Raw genomic sequence first — 25,334 nt, forward strand, 5'->3', positions numbered from 1 at the left:
GAAAAGTTGGGAAGACTTGTGTCATTGACATTGCAGGGAAGGGAATGTTTGCAAGCCAGCAAGTAATACGGATGGAATAGCTGACCTGAGGTTGGGTAATGCGCACTGTTTCTGAAACAGAGCCCACAGTTTCTCAAAAGAAGCCGAAGAACTGTGCAATAATCCTCCGCAGTAACCCCCGCCACGGTTGTTAGTCTTGAAGCTGAGACAGGTAAATAGGAGAAAGCAGTTGGTTAAGGAAACAAATGCTGATTTGTTAAGAGCATCATATTACCAGAAAGAGGAATCTCACCAAATTCAAAATAGAAGATCTTAGGGATATATATTGACTGAAAGACAGGGGCTCTAATTTTCGTATCACAGTTATACGGCTGGTCAACAAGCACACAGCTACATATATATAGCTAAGCCAAAGTTACACATACATATGTGCCTAGATGCTTATTTTATAGTATGTATGTATGAATTCATAATATGCTTATCTAATATCGTGCGGATATGCAATTAAATCCATGGAGATAAGTATGGGGACAGAAAATCAGACCCACAGTATTTATTACATTCTGAAGTTTAGTGAAGAGTACATTTTAGGTAGACATAACATTTTATGTTGGGCTGAATATGGAGTCAGGCATGGTAGAACTTTGGCATGTCATGGCATAGATCAACAATATAAATAATACATATTCTGTTATTTCATTTTACTCTTCTGTTATTGACTTTAGCTTTTATTTTGTTGCACATCATTCTGTGTTTGATAGTGGCTTACTATATCTGTATAAATATAATACTAAATACTATTTTATTAACTCTTTGAGCAATACTTTTTTTTATTCAATATACCCTCTTAAAAATATGTATTTGTTTCTTTGAGAGAGAGTTTCAATAGCACATGGCAGATTATTTTAGTAAAGCAAAGCAAGATAGATATCATGAAAGCAGAATTAAATATTTTTAAGAAGATGCTTGTATCCTTTGTATGCTATTTTGAATTTTGAACCAATGAGATAAATGAATGAGAATCACAAAATATGATTCTCTGATTCACTTGAGTTACAGAAGGTAAAGACTGCTTGAAATATGTATGATGAAGCTGGATTCTTCATAAGATAAGGCAGAAGAAATTATTCAGTGAGCCCAAGAAAACAGTCTTTATGAAGGAGACAACCAAGAGGCCGCGAGTGATATAAACAGATTATATTTCTTGGAGATTAAAGTGAGCTTTCTGACATTTGAGAGACCCTAATAAAAATTGGACTGTGCTTATTATCATCTGCGGACAATATTGATTACTGAGCTGTTTACCTTAAGAAGAATTCTTATTAGTCAAACAATGCAGTTTTAGGAATGGGAATGACCTACGCAGGAGGAGGGGGAGTACAATTATAAATCATACCAAATGTGATTGAAACTCTCCCACAGGCAAGAAAGAAAATCAAATTAAAGCAAATATTGTATTACAGGAGTTTCAGTGGATGCCTTGGAGAGCTCTGATTTTCATGTAAATGCTCATTTAGAATGAGGTTTACTGCCTCCTCAGAATAATGGAAAAGAAAAGAAAAGCGTATTTAATTGGGAAAGGAGGGAATGCCAAGGAAATAGAGGAACTGCAGTTCACATTCTAGATTTTGCCTCCAGATCTAGTGGGTATGATAGCTCCCTGTCTTAAACTGTGCAAAGAAATAAATGTATTGTATTGAACTTCAGTCCACATCATTGGGGAAATCTTGCTTTTCTAGTTTGTCACATCTTCTAGATTTTTGCAGCTTCAAATAATATCCCAATTAGGTCCTTTTGCATGTCCCTGTGGGAATTGCCTAGTGATTGACAGCTTTGATCTGGAAATTGTAGCAGCTAAACTGTTGCGATTTGTATGGAGGGAACTGCCAAATAATTTGACAGATATATGCCAAGAAATGACGTATACAGATCTGCGAGCTGTCAGGCAAACTTTTTTTTAAAGGAGCTCTCATCTGAGTTTTGCTGTGTGGGTATGGTGAATACGGGGCATGGCCTGATTTGTGAGCCCAGCTTCCGCTGGGCTGCAAAGAGCTGACCTTACCTGTGGTCTGCAAAAGCGGGCTGCTGGGACTGGCGATGGCTGCTGTCAGTAAATCCCAACAAAACGACAGCCAGATATTATGGATTTTGTAGTCTTGGCACCAGCTCCCAGGCAAATAGTTTCATGCCTGAAAGAGTGTGAAATCAACGTAAAATGTTTCCTGAGACCAGACCTTAAAAAGAAACCTAGCAATAAATAAAATCATTTTAGCTGAGTTCAGGATGCACCTAAGAAAACCCACAACGTATTGTGCTTTCGTATCTGCTTTTTTCACGCTGACACAGAAACCCCTCTCCCCCCCCGCCAAAGTCAGAGTATTAAGATTTAACCCAACAGTAAGAATCAACACAATTAGAAACGTCATGGTACTATGCAGGCTATCAGGCAACTGAGGCTGCACGTGTTCAAGCCTAACTGAGTAAACATATTTTATTTGCATTCGAGCTAAAGCCTCAAAACTGGAGTTAACCTCCCGATGCCGCAATCTGGGCAGGTGCAAGGCGGTTTCCCTAATCTAACAAATTGAGAGGCCGGCTGGCTGTGTAGTCTGAGCTATTTCGTTTTTAAATCTCTTGTTGCGTTTGTCTATGAGTGTGGAGATTTAACGCAGCAGGGCACTGAAAATCTCATCAAGTTTAACAGAATAAACCTCCAAAAGAACTTTCAGCAGTGAATGTTTTCTGGCTCCGTAACGAGCAAAGCTGCATTTAAGGAGGTTTTAAGCCGTAGAAAGTGACCTGAAGCCTAAAGCTGGCAATGTGCTAATTAAGATACACAGGAGAAATGTTAAGAAAGTAACTTTAAGGGGGCGGAGGGGGGAGAGGAAAGGGCAATCCCGTGCAGCAATATGTGACGCTCCGGTCGCTGAGCCCAATCACGGGGAGCGAGGAACACATAAACAGGAAGAGCGAGGAAAGGAGAAGTCATTTAATTGTGGGCTAGAGAGAAAACGTCTCCCGGGAGAGCTGCGCTGGACGGCTCCGTGCCTTCGCTGGTGGGAGCAGGGAAGACGGAGCTGACCGAGACCTCCCCGGGGAAGGCCGCTCCTGGGGGAAGCTGTCCAGGCCCCTTTGCCCAAAGGATAAGGCGCTGTAGCAACTAAGGAAACTAAGTATGCTCAGCAAGGTTTTAATAGCGTGCCCCGCCGTTTTATCCTTTTTGTAACTTACTCCTCAATGTTGACAAATTTCCTCTTTTAAACTGGGATAGATTTTTCTCGGATGCCCAGCTCCAAGTGCACGCGTAGTGGATGGTCCCAGGTAGCAGAGAGTCTCAGCTGAGCATCGCACCAAAGCACTTGGTTCTTATCCTGTCTCTGCCAGAGTCGCCCCGATAGGACGCCAGGTAATTATTTAAACCAGTTTTTTAACAGGTTAGCTTTAATTTGGTGTTCCTCATTTTATGGATACTTGACCATGGCTTCTGGTTTGTAGACATATGAGCAACTACATCTGTAATGAACTCTGAATACATGACATGTTATGTAAGTACTCTGAGAGAGAGAAAAAAAAAGTGGCTCAAAATGGACACCAAAAATAGCGGAAACCTTGGACCTACGTCTCTCCAGGTTTTAGGCTGCCACTTTAGAGTGTTGTTAGCAGTGTCACCCCAAACCCCCAAAACGCACGTAGCCATGAGCAGCTCAGGCAGGCACGGCGCCTTCAGGCCTGCGTTTGTAGCCTGGCTGTGAGCGTCGTAAGGAAAGATTGTTTTTCACCTAAAAAGTGGAGAGGGGTTCAAACACGCTCCATGGGGCTGACGTCCTCACAGGCGGTATCTGTTAAAAGCTAGCGAGTCTGCCCTGAGCGCATTCAATTACAATTTTTATAAGGCTCATCCTTTGACCAGATGTGGGTGGACTTGCACAGAAACTGCACAGAGAAGCTATTCTCTGACACAACTTCTTGTCCTTGCTCCAAAGCTGTGCTAGAGCACTAGGTTTTTTAGTGAAGAGCTTGTTCCTGCGCCTGCTTCTTAGAAACATCGGAGCTAATTTGGCTGATATTAATATTTTAAAACAACAACAACAAAAAAACGCATCCAAAGTAAAGAAATCATTCAGTATTGAAACCTTTTCTTTGCGTTTGGAAATGTCATGAACAATTGGAAGTGGGATCCTTAAAGCGGCAGGCAGCCTTACGAATGTGGGAAGCGACTGGCTGTGCCGATGCTGACGCTTTGGGCAAGAATCGCAAATCTAAACACACCCAAGCTGGGGCTCTTCTGAAAATAAGCTGAATGAAGAGCTGGATTTTATATCTGGAGCTCTGGAAAGTAACCCAAAGTTTGCTTACCTGAGACCCTGAGGTGCCGGGTCAAACTGTAAAGTTCGTCCTGCTTTGAGAAGGAGGTTGGGCTGGATGAACTCCCAGGGTCCCTTCTAACCAAAATTTTTCTATGGTTCATATTTTCATCATATAGACTTCCAAATGTTTTCTCTTGTACTTTTAAGTAGGGTTATATTTCCTAATAAGGGACCAGTACTCTCTATTTAAAAAGTTGCTTTTCAAGACAAGTTATGGCATATATTTGTAACGACTGACCTTGGCTAAGAGAGAAACTCAGAGAAACTCAAGTAAAGAAAAACACTCTCCTGTCACCTGTTAAACCATAACACAAGTAAGTTGTGCTTATTTGCCACCAAATTGTTTAACTGCAGTATGAATCCTTCGCATGATTTAAACCGCAGGGTATGAAGAGTGAATGCCATCATGATTCTACTGAGACGAGCAACCACAACAGTAATATTCTGTCATTTCTAAGAACTACAAAGTGAACCCTAATAAATAACAGGCTTAGTCTCAAAGCAATAAACATACCAGGATATGAAAATAATCTCTTTTCATAGATATAAATGTAAGGTATGATTTAGTGTTTCATACCTTAGGTGCATCAGTAACATCCTATAACCAATCATCCACAATAAACTATTTCATTACTTCACACTGCATATAATATTTACTGTAAAGGAAGAAACGTATTTGAGAATAGTCAGGCTGAAAACGTGTTCATGACATTTTTCAAGTGTCTGTTTTTCATATACACATAGCGATTTTTGCTTCCTATTTAGAATCACTTAGCTGCTAAAAAATTCAAGTACTAAAGTACCCTCAGCTCTCCCTGCAAAATACTAATAAAATGGAGGCCATAGGTATGTTGGTGACTCCTGTATGAGGAATATGTGGTAAAAGCAAGAGAATGCAGACTGTAACTGCCTGCTGCAAATCTCTAAATACACCCTGAGAAACTAAAGCATGCAAGAAATGTCTGGTTGCTAGTACAACTGGTTGCACAACATTGACTCCCCTTTGGTCCAACAGACCTCGGATTTGTTGACCTGGACATTCTCCTTTTGTCTAAGCGGGGAAGGTACGAAAAGTACCTTCCAGTAAAACTCTGCGAATAAGGAGAGATTCACTTAACACACTTCTTTATGGTTTCATAAACACGTGTGCATGCTGCCAGAAAATCGTGCAAAAAGTTGTACTCACTCGCCTCTGAGGAACACAGGACGATCTGGGCCAAGTGTCTTGTCCACGACGTTCAAACCCAGTTCAAGGGGCGTGAGACTGAACCAGCCAGGTGCTACAAGCTCTCCTGATCTGTCCCACTACAGGCACATTCCCTTTCTTTCCCGCTGCTTCGGCACATTTCAGGCAGGAGGGTATGGTACAATAGACTTTGTACCGCCGAACTAGCGCTTTCAGAGCAGAATCAGTGACAACCAAATGGATGTGGAATTTCCTAACTACCTTCCCATTCACGCAGTAATGAGGCTTCTCAGTGAGCAACAATTAGGTCTGATTGTGTTGGGAACCACAGCAGATAAGTTATTAGCAAAACAGTTATATTAGGAGAATCAGATGATCTTTTTTTATCACAATACTCTGTTTTCCAGTGCAGGATTTTTCATTCTCTTCAGAGGCAGTGGATAAAGAAGCAACGTGGTTTCCTGTGTGCTCATAAAGATATACCATAGGGTAATAAACCTGAATAATATTCATTTCCATTTGTTATAATGAATGTAATAAATCTACAAAGCCTAGATTACAGCAGTTGTACTAGTCTTACATCTTACAGAAGATAAAAAAAAAAAACCTTCTAGAAGGACAGAATGGAGTGTTTATTATGCCTTCTTAACTTTAAGTACATTTAAAAGAATTGCCATTTCCTTCTGTTGCCTCATTTACAAGCACCAAGTTAGGTGGTAATTATAAGATAATTCAGTAACACTCTAAAATAATGATTCAGCTAATTAATGCTGAATTACAGAGGCAGTCCTACATAGATACTTATAGCACCCCCATTAACACTGTCAGAGTTCATCATGATTATTCCAGCAAGCACTGAAGGAACTGAATGTGATTAGGCCATTTCTTGAAAGCGTTACTGGATTTTTTGTATAAAATGGTGGCCTTTTATACAATTCTCCACAGTGCACGTTCCTTAGCAAGGAAAGGGGGCATAGGACCCTTCCTCCTGCAGGCAGCAACTCTGCCTGATTTTCCAAAGATCTGTAGAGCCTCAGTTGAGATACTGCACTGGCCACCGAAAGCATGACCACGGAAGGGTGCAGTCTTTTGCCTGCAAGCTGCAGCCGAGGAGCACATTGCCATCTGCGGTATCTTTAAATTTGGCTGGTGTTGGCAAAGGGTCGAGTGAGAGAGGGGAAAAAACTTCTCGCTCAAGGACAGCAGGGAGGTTGTGTTGCCTCAGCATCCCAGGGCCCAGCATCCTATTTCTTTCTGCCGTTTGCTTTGAAGAGTCCAAGTAATTGTGGGTTATCATTTCATATTTCTACCTCTGCTACATTTGTGCCTCTCTGCGGAAAATAGAAAGGGGTCTATATAAAGGCTCTTAAAATAGATTCAGCTATTTTTTATTTTTAAATGAAAAAGAAGATCATAAAAAGTAGGCTTAGTCATTTTATTTACACACAGAGAAGCACAGGTCAGGATAATACAACCTGTCTTAAGGATTTCAAGACAGTGTGTTGAGAAGTCCCAAGCAAACTTTGTTGTTTGCATCGCCTGTGAGCTGATGTCCCCGTTTTGAATGAAGTATCACTTGTCACCGAAAGGGATGACTCTGGCAAGGACATGGATCTGTGCATGAATGCCAGCTGTCTGGACATCACTGCCCTGGGCACTGTCTTACACAGGCAGTAGTTATCAGAGCTTTAGAAAACCATGGCACTTTTCTTCCATAAAGACTTGCGCATCCAACTGTTAGGATAGGAGAAAAGTTGGAAGACTGTAGATAAATGTACTATGGAGCCATCGGGAAATCGAACACAAACTCATCCAATTAAGGGGTACAGGCAAATGCTTTTTGCCTCAGACTCGAGATTTTATTTTTAATTAGGAACTTGACACAGCTGGTTGTGTGAAAATCCCCCCACCGGGGGAAGCATGCGTGGCCCCCACCTTTGATGGTTTCTCTGGGCTACCAAAAGCCTTTTCACTCCGGCCAGCAGAACTTCAGCAATATGAACACCACGGATACAGAGGCAAAGACAGACTTGGCAAAGAAGCGTTGCTTTCACTTATGTAAGGGCTGAATCTGCCTCCCAGTGTTTTAGTGGCTGGTTACTTTCCCTCACTTCAGTGTAAAAATGTTGCTTGTGCTGCCCCAGGCAGCTAGAGATACTGGTAAAGCATATTCTTCTGGCCCTTCAGAATCAGTAAAAACCAGAATGGGTTCAGATGGAAAATTATGAGATTGTGATTAAGGTATTGAACTTGGAGACTGAGGTTCTGCTTCTGCCTCTGCTGCAGACTTTGAAGGAATACCCTAATCTTCGCCCTCCCTCACTTGTCTCTCTGCAAAAGGGCTGGTAATCTTTTATTCATCTATCTTATCTGTTCAGAGTAAAGTATATACTGAAATGTAAGCAATGATAACAGAACATTAAGCAAATGGGCTCGGGAGTTTAGAAGCTATAGAGGTGCTTAGATGGGATCAAAACAAATATGAAAAAGACAATGGAAATCACCAACACAGTTGGCTTGTGAAATCCCTGCTTAGAAGCTCAGTTGAGGGCAGGTTTTGGAGAACTCCTTTTTCCTCTCCTATCGAAATGGAGGGAGTGGGCAAGAGCTCACTCCTTTCCGAGAGCCAGAGGTACCGCTCTTCTGTGGGCCAAGGGTTGGAGGTGCTTTGCTGGAAGGAGAAAAGCTTGGGTACGCACAGGGTACTACTGATGTGAAATCTGGAAGTCCAAGGTGGCTGAGGTCTTAGAAATGCCTTTGGAAATTCATGGAGTGCTTAGTAATTGCCCAAAAAAGGGATAAATTTTTTCCCTGATGAATGGATCATGGTCAGCCAAGAAAGAATTTCAGAGATCATATATTTGTTGTAGAGACTAGTGAAAGAGTGGAAGAAACGGGCCAATCTGGCCCATGTAAAGATAAACAGCGATTGGAGAGAGGAAACAATCCAAGGAACAAGCTGAATTTGGCAAGAAGACATCAGTGCTCTGTTTTCCAACCCTGCAAGTGTACAGCCCCTAGGCAAGACCAACTCCAGTGGAAAGCTTCAGCCAGCAAATTGCGAATACTTTAAAAAACTGATGATAGTCTCTTGGGAGCCTCTCTGGGAGGAAGATTCTTGTCTGGCAAAGTGGCTTGCATACTTCTGGCACTAAACAAACCATATCTAACTATGGTACTTCCGTGGTCACCCATTGCCACACTATTTTTGTGCCTCAGTGCATTTAACCCGATCTACGTGTTCAGTCCCTGTGGCAGAGAATATGCTCTCCCCAGCTTGCCCACAGAAGGCAGAGGCTTAATTTTGGACTAGGAGAAGGCATCTTGATGAAATCCAGAGTCATAAACCAAAGCCCTGGCTTGGAATTAGTCATGTAATTCGGGGCCGCCCATCCCTGCTCCAGCTGCAAGGGCTGGGTATGGTTTTGGGATGCCGGCAGCAACCCACGCCACGGGAGCCACCACCCCATCTCCCCTGCGCTGGGCGGCTCTCCCTGCGCTCCCGCCAGCCGGCAGCCACCGCTTCCCGCATGCGGCCGGCCAGCCCCACCGAGCTCTGCAGGCACCAGCCTGCCTTCCTCCTCCGGCTGGATACATCCTGCGAGTGGGGGATGCCCTGAGGAGCAAGGCTTGGGCTCAGGGCATCCCCCATTCGTGGGATGTATCTAACTGGGCCGTCAGGGAGGCCAAGGAACAGGTTACGTGAGCTCCAGGCCAGGTCTGGGAGTGAGGCACAGGTGCAGCCTGGGATTGCCGTGAGGCAGGACCTAGGTGAAGGCTAGGCAGGGATTTGGGATACAGATGTCTGCCACTGTCCCACTCCTCGGGCTTCTGGGGCTGGTGAGCGATTTGCCCAAGACTTCACCAGCAGTCTGTGATTAATGAGGTAACTAAACCCAAATTTGCCAGGTTCAAGGCTGTTTCACGGGTACCTCCTAGATGATAATCCTTGTAGCCTGGTATCAGTGGTACACGGGTTTATGCTGGACATGAGTGCAGCATGATGCCTACCTCCTGCACATAAACACCAATCAACAGCTAACAAAATCCGTGAGTTGTCTCACGAGTGCAGGAAAGGGAAATGCGCTCCTGTGAGCAGCAAGTGTGAGCGGAGAGAGCCAAAGGCGGGGGGGCAGGTGACTGGCAAAGCAGGAGAGATGCGTACCGCATTGGTACGAAATGAGAGCTCTCCTCCAAGCAGCTTTGTCTTTGCCTTGTGAAGTGAGGCTTTTCTTCCCGCTCTGTGATAGATTTCCATTGTGGACTAACCTTTTCGCTGAACAGGTCATTCTGCTGTTGAGCCAGGGCTGGGCCCTCACTGTGTGCACTGGAAAATCATTAAATGTGTGACTGTCTTATCAAATTGACCCTTGTATAGATCCAGAGCACCTCCTTAGGACAACACGTAGACCTGACCAGCACTGCTCGCTTTTGTCATGTTTAAAGATGTCGTGCCTTAATGCAATTACATGTTTCCTTATAGATTCACTGAAAACTATGAAGTGGCAACTTGTAGCTCTCTGTGATTTACCCTGTTGTTTTCTGCTGTGCAGAACTGTTTGTCAGTGGCGCTGCGATTTCGGGAGGATGTTTGCACAGAAATATAATGAGGCTTGGCTGGTCCGAGGGAGCAGGAGGGAGTTTGAATGGCTGGTGACCTCACGGCGAATCTGGGCTGCACTCAGGCAGAAACTACTGAGCTGGAAACAAAAACCTGGAGAAACGAAAGCAGACTCTCCATCTTCTGCTCCGCGTTCGTAAAGAGGTAGTTTATCCAGAAGTCTTCAGCAAACGCTAGAAGACACGTTTATAATTTTGTGCTTGTTTTTAATAGCAATAAACATCTACAAATGGATCTGTGATTTTAAATGTATTTGTATAAACAGTTCAGTTGCAAATGAGCTGACCCTCTTCTTGGCTCTGTTCTTAGGAGTAGCTTTGCGCTTGCTCTTTCTCCTGGGTATAGGACCTGTGAATTAGGCCCCTGTGTAGGCTCTGCAAAGTAAAGCAATTCCTTGCACTCAGAAAACTACACAGAGAAAGATTTATTTCTTTTATAACCAGGTTTATTCATTCTCATTCTGTAAATAGCTGTATAACAATAAGTTTCTGATTTCTAACCTTGCACAATGCAGAAAAATAAATGCGGGAGTTTTGTTTGTGTAAGAGGCAGGATGAAAACATTTTTGTCCTTTTGGTCCAAAGTATTTTTGTCCAATAATGTTTTTTCCAGCCTTTTAAAGCAATTAACTATCTTACAGTAATATGTCCAATTTTTTACTATGGGATTGTAAGTGCTTAAATAATAAGTCTGTGGCTTATAGAGTTGTCCCTCACAGTTTTGCTCTGCCCTCTTTCCAAAATCTTCTCTGCTCTCAAAAATGGAGGTTTTGCTTATACTTAAAAAAAAGAAAAAAGAAAAAAAAAGAAGAGTTGCCTTTGGCCAGAGATCAATCATGGAAAATTTCAGCCCCATCAGAGAATGTTTTGGAAACATGTAAGACTGTAAGCAGATGATCTGATTCTGATCCCACTTAGCTCACAGCTGTTTTACTCCTGCTGTAACGGCAGGGACTGCGGTGGATTTACCCATGATTTGCCACTGCAAGCTGAGATCAGAATCGGGCTGTGGGTTATAATGGCATCTGCTTTGCAGCCTCAGCGCCAGCAGTTGCTAATGGTAAGGGAGACAGTGAAAGATGCTATTTCAGTCCTTGTTCTCGTGAGTAGTGGTAGAGAATGGGACTATTCATATGATTAAGGCCTGCAAGACCAGGCCCCATGGAGCTGTGCTATAAATAGTGAGATACAAACCTCGAAAGATAGAGTGCTTTAATTCAGATGGAAATCCTAACTTTCAGGTGCTTATCTTGACCAAGTGTATTCAGCCTGCAACATTTGTTTTGTTTGGGTATTTTAGCACTTCAGGCACTGGGCTGGATCAGCACTAAGGGCAAATATGAATCTTATAAAATAACATTAAGCTGACTAAATCAGCTATCCCTTCTTATAAGCACGAGGATTTCTATAAGCGTCCAAGTGTGATATTACCATGGCTATTGAAGAAGCTGGTATTCTGAGGATCTGGTGATATGACTGGCCATTAGGACAAATGTATTTCAACTTCTAAATGCTTCCAAGACCATATTTGTTTTGGGCTGCCTGGTGGCCAGATCTCTTCATGCATGCTTGTACTATGGGTACTAGGGCCGGCGGGGAAGTGGCCACGCAGACTGAGCGCCTCTTCTACTGAGGCATCGGGAGGGACGTGCCTGGGAAGTACTCGGCTCTGCCGCCCACCCCTCTGGCCCTTGCCACAGGAATATGTGCCTCCTCGCAGTGCCTGCCAGTGCGGGGCTGGGTGCCTTGCGTCTGCCCTTTAGCGGCTGCGGATCTCCCTCACACTCAGAAGGGCTTGGAGAGCAGGTCAGCCACGGGTAGTGCCACGACTGCCCAGATGTTGCACACAACAGGTCACACCGGCATGCTCCTTAGCCTTTGGAGGTGAAGAAAGCGAGCTACTCCACTACGTGCTCTGGAGTACAGAAATTTAGGACCCGATCTTTTAATTTAAAATAGTACATGTATACAGTTGAACCATTGCTTATCTTCTCTTCCCTAGGCACTTGCTTAAGGCAGCTGTTGGAGACAGGACATTTGGTTAGATGGACCTTGGTGTCACCTACTAAAACTGTTCTTATGCCTACATTTTTATATGTGAAATAGCAAGGACAGTTATCCAACATTATCTGGTCCTCTTAATCAACCTGTGCTGTACAGTGCTTTCATGTTATTTGAACTACAAAATTAAATTATATTCTGGAATTTATATGCTCTGGAAAAGGACTCCTGTCAATAACTCTGATGTGCTTGCGCTGCATTTGGACAGATACTGGCTCCGCCTGTTGCTGCATTTTTCCCATTCGTTATCTAAATGCAAACAGACTTTGAGGCACCTCCTTCTAGTATAAATAGAACTTGGAAAGAAAGATAATGGTGTAACTGTAAATCACATACAATTCCTACCACTCCAGGTCTTGGGTAGCTGAATCAGACAGTTCCCTGATGAATTCCAATACCCTAAGGTTCTACTTTTATTATGCAATTATATGTGCCTGAATATATCTGTAAAATAACATGATGACAAGGTTTCTAGTAACTAATGAACCCAAGAGTACTTGCTTATGGTCCCTGGATCATAAGTTTTCCTCAGTATTTCTCTGAAAAATGTTCAGCTGATGGGAGGTATTTGTTTATTTTATTATTAATTTTGCCAAGGAGCTTCTCAAAGCAGGTGCCAAGACTGATTAGAATGAACATCAAAGTCAATGGAAAAATGCAGGGTATGATGAAAATGAAAATACATAACTTCCTAAGATTTTATAACTAATAAATGTTTTCTAAGAGTATTAATCATCTTACATTCTTAAGTCATTGGTGAAGAAGCTACTAGCTCTAGCAGAGTTGTCAGTATTCTACTGGCTGCGAAAAACTGCAAATGTCATTAGTTTGTGCTGGTGAATTAAATCTTCGCAATTGCTGTACAGATGCCATATGTAAAAACCATTTAGTGACATGTCAAAGGAGGCATATTTTCCAATTCTTTTGCTGTAAAATCCCTTCAAAGAGTCATTCTTGGATCTGATGGACTGTCGATCCTGGGAAATTCCAGTGAGGCAACTTCATTTAGAGGGCCAGATTCAGAGCACGTGCTGATCACCGTAGATTCACTGAAGTCAAGAAGTAGCACTTCTTTTCAATGACATTCTGGGGCAATGGCTTCCATCCATTAATTTTGTGAAAGAGGACCTCCTTTAGTCAAAGCTGCCAATTTTTAATGTAATTGAATGTCACCTTATCCCTATATGACTAGAGAAGAAAAGCAGAAACTCTTGCTCAACATCCATTTGTTTTATGTACTTACATATTTTTGTGTCAGTCAGAGCTCTGTGTGTCCGATAAATGCAGGGAAAGGCCATATCTACCAGAAGATGAGCTAGAGGTATCAGGAAGTAAATGACATTCTGCTTTTTTGGCAGGTGGAGAACCTAGGAGAGGAATGGTGGCAACTGGAGTTCTTCTCCTGTAAAGGAGTGCCCCGTGCATAAGGAGGCACAGTGGCTCGCTGGGGTCCGAGCAAATTACTGGCTATTACTGTCTGCCTATTACTGGCTGTTACTGAGCAAAAGAAGGAGACCTGATTGCTCTGCACCATCCGACAATTTTTTTTGCGCTGGTCAGACTTATCACAACAGAACAGTGAATGAGGACCGGTCTTGTTAATAATATTTGGTGTATAATTTCCCTACTATGAGGATTGAAAAAACTAAAAATCTTTCTGTCGTGGTGTAATATTTGAGCTGTTTTTTCCTTCTTTCCTTTCAGAAATAAAATGAGTGAAAGTAAGTATTAGCAAGTGCGCAAAATAAGCTTACATTTGTAAATAAATATGTGCTACTTTAGACCGGCTATGTACGGCTGAATCTGACAGTTTCAATTCAGTAAATACTGATAAGCAGATGGAAAAAAACATCTTTCTTTCACTGTCTGGGCACTGAATCCAGGTGTCATTGTTTTCATGACAGTGGGCCAGTGCAATGTATCTTAACATAAGCTCAAAGTGGAATTTGACTACAAATAGATCAGTAGGATGAGCAAAACTAATAGGATCTGGCCCATCATCAAATTCCCTTATGAATTCTACCTTTTTGTTTTTAAAATAACTATATCTTATAGGATGATGAAGTGTCAGTCACACAGGAAAAAAAATCAGACAGACACATCTTTTCTAGGTAGATAAGAAGCTCCTAAACTCTCTGGAGGTTGGTAAAAATGAAGCAAATCAAGTGCATCATCTTTCATATTCACATCAACCCATCTATTGTGGAAAACATCAGAAGTCAGCTTGTTCTCATTCAGCTGAAATATTATTTCTATGCTATTTCTAGACCAGAGACAAATATCGGAAAAACGAACACATTTAATAATCAGCAAAAGGAAAGCGAAAAATGCAGAAAAAGCCAGAGTGCAAAGTCCCACTGTATGTCAGCAAATACTGCTATGTGCAGAGAGGGCTACCTGAAAGAGTAAATGCTAGTTCCCAGGAGTAAGAGAGCAAGGATATTTCACCACAAACACTCTCTCTCTGTCTCTCTCTCTCTGTCTCTCTCCCTCTTTTTTATTATCACTGTTTTCTACTTATTTTGTGAGAACACAGGTGTAGAGAAGGCCTAAAGAGAGGACTCTAGGAATTTGGTGCAAGGGGGTCAGTTCACGTTGCTCACATGCCATTTAATGAAAAGCAGACCAATCAGTGGAAAAACACAAGTGACACACGTGGGAGGTCAAACGTTCCCTCTGCTGGTGCAGCAGGTGGTCGCTGCTGGCGTGTGGTCTTGTGGCCTGAAGGCTTTACAGAGTGGGCTATTCTTTGGTGGGCTACAAGCCCACCATTTTCTGCATTTCGACGTTAGCAGAGTAGAGTATGTTTGGTGATGCACCTGTTCAGTGTAACATGCGTGGATAGAAATAAAGCGTAAAATGCTTTAGCTTAGTCATTAGATCTTTACCAATACCCAGCGGTGATTTAACGGCTCCTGGGTAAACACTAGTACTTCAAAGAACATGTCTGTTAATTTGGCTTTGGAAATGAGAAGGCAGATAGAATTTATGACCTCTGATGAAGCATCTTTTGATGTTCCACATTAACGCTGAGTTTGATGATTATTCATTTTTCTTTCTCAAAGGGAATCACCAGTAATGTCTCATTCTGCCTGCCTACAAGCTCAATTTCTCACTTAGACTTGTGGTTGAGAAGTGTCAAGTGTCATTAGAGAGTAAAGTTGAGCCACTTTTCATAATCCTATGAATGGGACAATGTAAGATGTACAAGAGAAATTAGTTCTTTATTCATAGATATCACATGTGCTTGAAATGGAGGGATATCTTTCAAGAAGTGGTTAATTTACCTAAGGAGACCCTCCTACATCTCTCCTTTCCACATCTGCATTTCTCAATAGCATACTGCTGTAAAGTGCCTATGCATATGGATCCATATGAGTCTCAGGCTTCTGGGTCATCCTTTGCCATCTACTGTGGCATTTCAATAATGAGATACCCAGCCTTTTCTAGCCTTTTATGGTATTAGAATATAGAGAAATACTCTTTGGGAAGTACTCAAAAGTTTTACTTTGCGTCATGAGAGCTGGTTACAAGACACAGCATAGCCATTGCAATGCACGCATCTCAGGCATATAGGGTGAATCATTCTCTATTTTCCTGTTAATGACTCAACAATCCAAGAAGTGGGAGTGACCATGTATTGAGTTTTTTGATCTGCTAAATTGCATCTAGAAAAAGCCATTCTTGTGTAATATATTTGGCTAAAGTGCCCTTGCTAATATCAGGAAGTCAATCATGTAGTTAGATTGCCCAGAGACATGTCTCATTACCGTGGCCACGTATGATGTGTTACTATTTGCATATTGATGGGAGTGTGATGCGGACTTGCAACAAAGAGGATTGCAAACCTGGTGATTATATCCTGTTGCAAAAGCTTGTGCAGCTAGCAGATTATGACTTTTGTGTTCATTTGACACCTTTTTGTGGACATTTTCCAGTACGAAGCACAGAATGGCGTAGGTTGTGCCAGTCATCCTGAATGATACAGCTTCTCTCAGACCACACTGAGGTACCACGGGTAACCTCAGCATGTATCTTCCTCGTCAGAACTTGTCATCCTCCAGCTTTCCAGCTTTTGCAACTGCCTGATTGAATAGGTGGCTCTTCTTCCCATGCAAGCTTTGTCCCTTTTCTCTTGAAGGTAAATGGTTGTGTGGGTGAGCTGCTGATTGATCATTTAATTGTCTCTCAACCAGAATCAAGTTGGCAGATCTCTGTGCAGGATTGCGCACTGAAAGCTGCATTTCCAGGAACATCTGATTCTTCATCTATTCATGTTCGCGAACTTGCTTAATCATGCTTATCCTTACACTGACTAGTCAGTAGTTGATAAAGAATGTGTTTTTTCCATGTACTTTTGCACTGGAACTTGGTCGCTACTGCAAATCAAACAGCTTGAATCAACCACAACACTGTCATAAAATGCAGAACTTTGGAGACAGTCTTCATGTGTGGAAATCTTTGTGTCGCAGGGCTTGGACAGGGTGAGGGTACCCATCAGATAATCCTTGCTACGTTAGCTTGTGTGTGTAGGACCACCTCTACAAGTGGTGAGCAGTAATGTCCTTTTTGTAGCTTCACCCTAAATTTCTGCCTAGCAAAGGCTGGGGGAGGCTGAAAATTTGGGCTGGTGCAAAAAACTTATTTAATATGCTTACAACCTCAACATTTCTTTGCTGGTGTATCTTTGATCAGTCGTAGTGGTTTATATATACCCATATAGGTGTGTTACAAAGACTGTTTTCATTTTGAAGTTTCAAAATTCAGATATAGTGTAATTAATTTAACTGTTACCCATGCAAGGATTTCTAAAGAGTAGGTACCTAAGCAAAAAAGGTAGCAGTTCAATAAGATGTGTTTCGATGGTGCATGTCAAAAAAGAAAAAGGTTTTTAGAAATGGAAAATCTTTCATTAGGTCCATTATTAATGTATTTCCACTAAGCTTTCCATTAAGGAGATTAAAGAGGTAGCTCTAGAAATCAAAACCAAGGAAATTTTTCAGTAAACATGGTATACATAAAGTATATTGTGTTCCGATAAGACGATGTCTAACTTTATTTTTTAGCCAGTAAAGGTCCTAGTTCACAACTCAAGGGCTCTGTGCTTAGGAATCTGCCACAGGACTTCAGTGATCTGGATCCTATGAAACAATTTCATTCTTCGCTTTGCTTGAGACATCCTATATGGCCTCAGGGAAGTCATTTAACTTCTGTGTACCTCCATTACTCTTCTATAAAACGAGATAGTATTTCCACTCTTCACAAGGGTATTATTTAAAAAAAAAAAAACTTAAAGCCTGAGACATTCAGCACAGTAGTAGGACCTCAGACAAAGCGTATTTTTTGCTTGAATCTTATTCCATATTAAAAAATCTGCATAGAATTTGCAAAGATGTAAAAGTGTATGCTGACAAATATAAAAATGGCAGTTTTAGAAGTAAGAACCCATCACAAGGACATTATAATTGTGGTCATGATGATTCTTAGTATTAGACTGACACTAACACTCCCTGGTCAGGGTCAGGAGAAAGACCCAGTCTCTGCAGAAAGAGCTCTCAGAGCAAAAAGCCAAGCCAGCCAAACAATAAAAGAAGTAGAATATGCAAGCCAAATATGAAGGCCATACTACATATATGCCTCATAATTTTCCACTGCCTCCCCTTCCAGACCACACCTTGCCATTTTCCCCATCCCGCTCCCCGTAGGAGAGCTCAGCCCTTCCTCTGCCCCACGTCGCTCCGCTCCTTCACTCCCATGGGCTCTTGCTGGGGCACCCAGGTCCTGCCTGCCACTGCTCTTCAGCAAAGAACCTGCACTGCAAGTTTCAGCTCAAAGCAAACATTCATGGCTGAGTTATGAACCCCCAGAGGGATAGATGGTGAAGTGGATTAAAGCACTAAGTCTTTGCCTTTGGCTCAAGGCCACATCAGGACAAAAGTTAAAGTGAGTTTCAGAGTTAACTTTTCTTTATCGATATGACTTGGATTTTGACATGGCAAAAAAGACCAGGAATAAAATGACACTGATTAAGATGTATTGGCAAGTTTTCAGGAGAAGTCTACCCAGTGCTCCAGCCAGTTTGACCTATTTAGTGTATGAAAAGTTTTGACAACATTTCAGGAAACATTTTAACTTGGGAAGCAAACACCAACACCCATGGACAGCCCTCCAGAGAAAGGGACTGTGGGGAAAGGAGATGCCCAGCATGGCGCTGGCTGGTATTCTTCCCTTGGGTGGGGTAGGTTTTCCATCTTCTCCAGGATGAACAGGCAGCATGTTCTCCAGAGGAAAAGCTCAAATCCCTTGTTGTGTGGGTTGTGGTGGCAGCACAAGGATTTCTGTGGAAGACCCGGTGCCTACGCAGTCACTCCACTGGACCTATGGCCTTCACGAATGGTTATTTCTTAACGGTGGTCTTGAGGGTGGTTTTTCCTCAAGGTTCTTGGTACCTCCTTGCTCTGTGTTACACTTTGTGTTTGTCCTCTGTTGCTGATCTAGCTCTCTCACAGCTTGTGGACCCTGTGTGAAATGCCCAGACAAGCCTGTGCTCTAATGAAAGGTTTTAGCTGTGTCCCTTTGTGTTTGGAGCAAGGAGGATGAACAAGCCTTAACCATGGGTCCAGAGCAGTGTGGAAAGCTTCTGGCCTCCTTAACATTCTCAGTACAGAAGAAGGAGTTGTGCATCACTCAAAGACTCCAGCTTAATCAAGGCTTCATGAAGGCTTATTAAGACTGAATACCCAAAGGTTCTTTTTGATGAAATGAGAGTTAGATCCTTAAGAAGTATGTATGTACAATTCAGCGTTTGCTCTTCCTCTCTCACTGACAGCTGTCTGAGAGTTTAATTCCATTCGCTGTTTGAAAATGGTAAACAGAAAAATAAAACCTTTAAGGAAGACTCACCTTAATAATACTGAATACTTTAGCTGAGAGAAAGAAAACTATTTTCTGTGTATGTGAGACACTGCATTTGAGAACATTAGACAGCAATTCAGTCTCAAGCAAAGAGTTTCTCTCCTCCTTTTGAGACTCTTGAGCCATTCGAGGGCCAGCTCAGCATCCTTGCTGGGATCCAGTATCACTGAGGGATGAAACACCAGCCTACCCAGTTCCTGTGCGGTCCCCAGGTGCCTTGAGCCTTGGGCTGAAGGTGTGTGGCAGGGACAGGAAGGGATGTGTCAGGACAGGGAGGAGGAGTGGATGGAAAGGAGGATGAGGCAGGGAGCTGGAGATACACACCACCAAGGTAGGGCTGGCTCCTGGCCAGCTCTCCCTTCTGCCTATTTGCATAATAATGAGGAGTTGTGGTAAAAGCTTGTTTGGATAGATTATGATGATTCTAATATCATAAGCCACAGGACAAAAATGCAGCAGTGTCCATACTGGATGGGAGGGAGGGAGGAATTTTTTAACTGGCCTGCGTTGGACTGATGTTCATGGGCCAGACAGCTCCTAGCAGGCTGCCTCTGGCAGTCCTCCCACAGCACCCAAAGGTCCTGCAGGCTGAGCGGCAGCTGCTTGGTTGAAACTGCACATGCCTGAGCTTTCCCACTCGGGAAGCAGTGTGGGATAAGGTGGGGCTCTTCTGTATTTCTTTCTGAAGCCACAGTAGTTTCTTCTAGATGAAAGAAAATCTCTTGCTATATATAAAACGATGTTACATCTTTAAAAGGAGATGTTTAAATCGAGTATTGTGACTCAGAATACTTAGAAAGGTTTTTTTTTTCCCCACTCTGATCAAAAATGCTCTCAAATGAAGGTTTTGAAGGAAATAGCTGGATAGTGGCTGTTTCCACTGATCTCACCTACCAGAGCATTGAGGCTCCTGATAGACAAACAGCCAGTTGATAACTTGAAGAGCTTTGAGCAAGGCACCGTGACCTCTTACTTGATTCTTAAACAGAATAGAAAGCTAATGGGGAGGAAAGGGAGCTGGAATTGAAGCCATTTTCAAGCCATTCCCTTCCTTACACACCTGCAGAGATTGCACGAGTTGTAAGAACCTTGAACAGGCATTCTTGACCTACCACCTTTCCCTTGCTCCCCTTTCAAAGCAGAGGATTTCCACTTACTAGCTGAGGAAAGAGAGCAGCCCATTGGAGTCTGAGACGATAAGGTGGTCCCAGGAGAGGTCTGTTGTCAGGGAACACCTTTGTTTGGCAGCCCCTGTGCAGAGCCAGTGCAGCGGTGCCTCTAGGCTTTGTCTTCCTCCCAACCCTAACCCTAACCCTAACCCTACCCTAGCCCATTTTTGGAGGCGATGATGGGAGAAGGACCCCATTGCTGTTGGAGACAAACAAGTAATCCCAGGAGAGGTCTGCTGTCAGGAAATGCCTTCATTGGGCAGCTCCTGTGCAGAACCAGTGCAGCGGTGCCTCTAGGCTTTGTCTTTCTCCCAACCCTAACCCTAACCCTAACCCTAACCCTAGCTCAATTTTGTAGCCGATGGTGGCAGAAGGCCCCCCCAGTGGTGTCAGAGACAAGCAAGTGGTCCCAGGAGAGGTCTGTTGTCAGGAAATGACTTTGTTGGGCAGGCCCTGTGCAGACCCAGTGCAGCGGTGCCTCTAGGCTTTGTCTTTCTCCCAACCCTAACCCTAACCCTAACCCCAGCCCATTTCTGGAGGCGAAGGTGGTGGAAGGCCCCCCATTGGTGTCGGAGAGGAGTAAGTCTTCCCAGGAGTGGTCTGTTGTCAGGAAACCCCTTTGTTGGGCAGCCCCTGTACAGACCCAGTGCAGCGGTGCCTCTAGGCTTTGTCTTTCTCCCAACCCTAACCCTAACCCTAACCCTAACCCTAGCCCATTTTTGGAGGCGATGCTGGAAGATGGCCCCCCATTGGTGTTAGAGACAAACAAGTGGTCCCAAGAGACGTCTAGTAGCAGGAAACACCATCGCTGGATATCCCCTGTGCAGGCCCAGTGCAGCGATGCCTCTAGGCTTTGTCTTTCTCCCAACCCTAACCCTAACCCTAACCCTAGCCCTAACCCATTTCTGGAGGCGATGCTGGGAGGAGGACACCATTGGTGTCGGAGAAAAGAATGTGGTCCCAGGAGAGGTCTGCTGTCAGGAAATGCCTTTGTTGGGCAGCCGCTGTGCAGGCCCAGTGCAGCGGGGCCTCTAGGCATAGTCTTTTTCCTAACCCTAACCCTAACCCTAACCCTAACCCTAGCCCATTTCTGGAGGCGATGGTGGGAGGAGGTCCCCCATTGCTGTGGGAGACAAGCAAGTGGTCCCAGGAGAGGTCTGCTGTCAGGAAACGACTTTGTTGGGCAGCCGCTGTGCAGACCCAGTGCAGCGGTGCCTCTAGGCTTAGTCTTTTTCCTAACCCTAACCCTAACCCTAACCCTAACCCCAGCCCATTTCTGGAGGCGATGGTGGTAGAAGGCCCCCCATTGGTGTCGGAGAGGAGTAAGTCTTCCCAGGAGAGGTCTGTTGTCAGGAAACCCCTTTGTTGAGCAGCCCCTGTGCAGGCGCAGTACAGCGGTGCCTCTAGGCTTTGTCTTTCTCCCAACCCTAACCCTAACCCTAGCCCTGGGCCATTTCTGGAGCCGATGGTGGGAGGTGGTCCCTCAGTGGTGTCGGAGACAAGCAAGTAATCCCAGGAGTGGTCTGTTGTCAGGAAATGCCTTCGCTGGGCAGCCCCTGTGCAGACCCAGTGCAGCGGTGCCTCTAGGCTTTGTCTTTCTCCCAACCCTAACCCTAACCCTAACCCTAACCCTAACCCTAACCCTAGCCCTAGTCCTAGCCCATTTCTGGAGGCGATGCTGGGAGGAGGTCCTTATTAGTGTCGGAGGGGAGTAAGTCTTCCCAAGAGAGGTCTGTTGTCAGGAAATGTCTTCGCTGGGCAGCCCCTGTGCAGACCCAGTACAGCAGTGCCGCTAGGCTTTGTCTTTCTCCCAACCCTAACCCTAACCCTAACCCTAGCCCATTTCTGGAGGTGATGCTGGGAGGAGGTCCCCCATTGCTGTGGGAGAAAAGGAAGTGGTCCCAGGAGAGGTCTGTTGTCAGGAAATGCCTTCGTTGGGCAGCCGCTCTGCAGGCCCAGTGCAGTGGTGCCTCTAGGCTTTGTCTTTTCCTAACCCTAACCCTAACCCTAACCCTAACCCTAACCCTAGCCGTAGCCCATTTCTGGAGGCGATGCTGGGAGGAGGTCCTTATTAGTGTCGGAGGGGAGTAAGTCTTCCCAGGAGAGGTCTGTTGTCAGGAAATGCCTTCTCTGGGCAGCCCCTGTGCAGACCCAGTGCAGCGGTGCCTCTAGGCTTAGTCTTTTTCCTAACCCTAACCCTAACCCTAACCCTAGCCCGTTTTTGGAAGCCATGGTGGGAGGAGGTCCCCCATTGCTGTGGGAGACAAGCAAGTGGTCCCAGGAGAGGTCTGCTGTAAGGAAATGCCTTTGTTGGGCAGCCCCTGTGCAGACCCAGTGCAGTGGTGCCTCTAGGCTTTGTCTTTCTCCCAACCCTAACCATAACCCTAGTCCTGGGCCATTTTTGGAGGCGATGCTGAGAAGAGGTCCCCCATTGCTGTGGGAGACAAGCAAGTGGTCCCAGGAGAGGTCTATTGTCAGGAAATGCCTTCTCTGGGCAGCCCCTGTGCAGGCGCAGTACAGCGGTGCCTCTAGGCTTTGTCTTTTTCCTAACCCTAACCCTAACCCTAACCCTAACCCTAGCCCATTTCTGGAGGCGATGCTGGGAGAAGGCCCCCATTGCTGTGGGAGACAAGCAAGTGGTCCCAGGAGAGGTCTGCTGTCAGGAAATGCCTTCGTTGGGCAGCCGCTGTGCAGACCCAGTGCAGTGGTGCCTCTAGGCTTTGTCTTTTTCCTAACCCTAACCCTAACCCTAACCCTAACCCTAGCCCGTTTTTGGAAGCCATGGTGGGAGGAGGTCCCCCATTGCTGTGGGAGAGAAGCAAGTGGTCCCAGGAGAGGTCTGTTGTCAGGAAACACCTTTGCTGGGCAGCCCCTGTGCAGGCGCAGTACAGCGGTGCCTCTAGGCTTTGTCTTTCTCCCAACCCTAACCCTAACCCTAGCCCTGGGCCATTATTGGAGGCGATGCTGGGAGGAGGTCCCCCGTTACTGTCGGAGACAAGCAAGTGGTCCCAGGAGAGGTCTGCTGTCAGGAAAAGCCTTCGTTGGGCAGCCGCTGTGCAGACTCAGTGCAGCGGTGCCTCTAGGCTTAGTCTTTCTCCCAACCCTAACCCTAACCCTAACCCTAACCCTAACCCTAACCCTAGCCCATTTCTGGAGGCTATGCTGGGAGAAGGTCCTTATTAGTGTCCTCCCTCCTTAGAGGGGAGTAAGTCTTCCCAGCAGAGGTCTGTTGTCAGGAAATGCCTTCGCTGGGCAGCCCCTGTGCAGACCCAGTGCAGCGATGCCTCTAGGCTTTGTCTTTCTCCCAACCCTATCCCTAACCCTAACACTAAAAATAGCCAATTTCTGGAGGCGATGGTGGTAGAAGGCCCCCCATTGGTGTTGGAGAGGAGTAAATCTTCCCAGGAGAGGTCTGTGTCAGGAAACACCTTTGTTGGGCAGCCCCTGTGCAGACCCAGTGCAGCGGTGCCTCTAGGCTTTGTCTTTCTCCCAACCCTAACCCTAACCCTAGCTCTGGCCCATTTCTGGAGCCGATGGTGGGAGGTGGTCCCTCAGTGGTGTCGGAGACAAGCAAGTAATCCCAGGAGTGGTCTGTTGTCAGGAAATGCCTTCTCTGGGCAGCCCCTGTGCAGGCGCAGTGCAGCGGTGCCTCTAGGCTTAGTCTTTTTCCTAACCCTAACCCTAACCCTAACCCTAACCCTAGCCTGTTTTTGGAAGCCATGGTGGGAGGAGGTCCCCCATTGCTGTGGGAGACAAGAAAGTAGTCCCAGGAGAGGTCTGTTGTCAGGAAACACCTTTGTTGGGCAGCCGCTCTGCAGGCCCAGTGCAGTGGTGCCTCTAGGCATAGTCTTTTTCCTAACCCTAACGCTAACCCTAACCCTAACCCTAACCCTGGCCCGTTTTTGGAAGCCATGGTGGGAGGAGGTCCCCCATTGCTGTGGGAGAGAAGCAAGTGGTCCCAGGAGAGGTCTGTTGTCAGGAAATGCCTTCTCTGGGCAGCCCCTGTGCAGACCCAGTGCAGCGGTGCCTCTAGGCTTTGTCTTTTTCCTAACCCTAACCCTAACCCTAACCCTAACCCTAACCCTAGCCCATTTCTGGAGGTGATGCTGGGAGGAGGTCCCCTATTGCTGTGGGAGACAAGAAAGTGCTCCCAGGAAAGGTCTGTTGTCAGGAAATGCCTTCGTTGGGCAGCCGCCGTGCAGGCCCAGTGCAGTGGTGCCTCTAGGCTTTGTCTTTTTCCTAACCCTAACCCTAACCCTAACCCTAACCCTAGCCCATTTTTGGAAGCCATGGTGGGAGGAGGTCCCCCATTGCTGTGGGAGAGAAGCAAGTAATCCCAGGAGAGGTCTGCTGTCAGGAAATGCCTTCGCTGGGCAGCCCCTGTGCAGACCCAGTGCAGCGGTGCCTCTAGGCTTTGTCTTTCTCCCAACCCTAACCCTAACCCTAACCCTAACCCTAGCCCTAGCCCATTTCTGGAGGCGATGCTGGGAGATGGCCCCCATTGCTGTGGGAGACAAGTAAGTGGTCCCAGGAGAGGTCTGTTGTCAGGAAACACCTTTGTTGGGCAGCCGCTCTGCAGGCCCAGTGCAGTGGTGCCTCTAGGCATAGTCTTTTTCCTAACCCTAACCCTAGCCCTAACCCTAACCCTAGCCCTAGCCCATTTCTGGAGGCGATGCTGGGAGATGGCCCCCATTGCTGTGGGAGACAAGCAAGTGGTCCCAGCAGAGGTCTGGTGTCAGGAAATGCCTTCGTTGGGCAGCCGCCGTGCAGGCCCAGTGCAGCGGTGCCTCTAGGCTTAGTCTTTTTCCTAACCCTAACCCTAACCCTAACCCTAACCCTAGCCTGTTTTTGGAAGCCATGGTGGGAGGAGGTCCCCCATTGCTGTGGGAGACAAGCAAGTGGTCCCAGGAGAGGTCTGTTGTCAGGAAACACCTTTGTTGGGCAGCCCCTGTGCAGGCGCAGTACAGCGGTGCCTCTAGGCTTTGTCTTTCTCCCAACCCTAACCCTAACCCTAAC

At 45.3% G+C, this 25,334-nt stretch overlaps 1 long non-coding RNA gene across 1 annotated transcript; it reads left to right on the forward strand.

The window, feature by feature from the left end:
- Positions 1-2,916: 2,916 nt before the first annotated feature.
- LOC112986850 (uncharacterized) lies at positions 2,917-13,965 on the forward strand. Its single transcript, XR_003260130.2, has 4 exons — positions 2,917-3,173; positions 3,272-3,406; positions 10,107-10,318; positions 13,593-13,965. It is a non-coding gene; the product is annotated as an uncharacterized LOC112986850 (long non-coding RNA).
- The last annotated feature ends 11,369 nt before the right edge of the window (positions 13,966-25,334 follow it).

This window comes from Dromaius novaehollandiae, chromosome 4 (genome assembly GCF_036370855.1).
Source record: "Dromaius novaehollandiae isolate bDroNov1 chromosome 4, bDroNov1.hap1, whole genome shotgun sequence".
Taxonomy (NCBI): Eukaryota; Metazoa; Chordata; class Aves; order Casuariiformes; family Dromaiidae; genus Dromaius; species Dromaius novaehollandiae.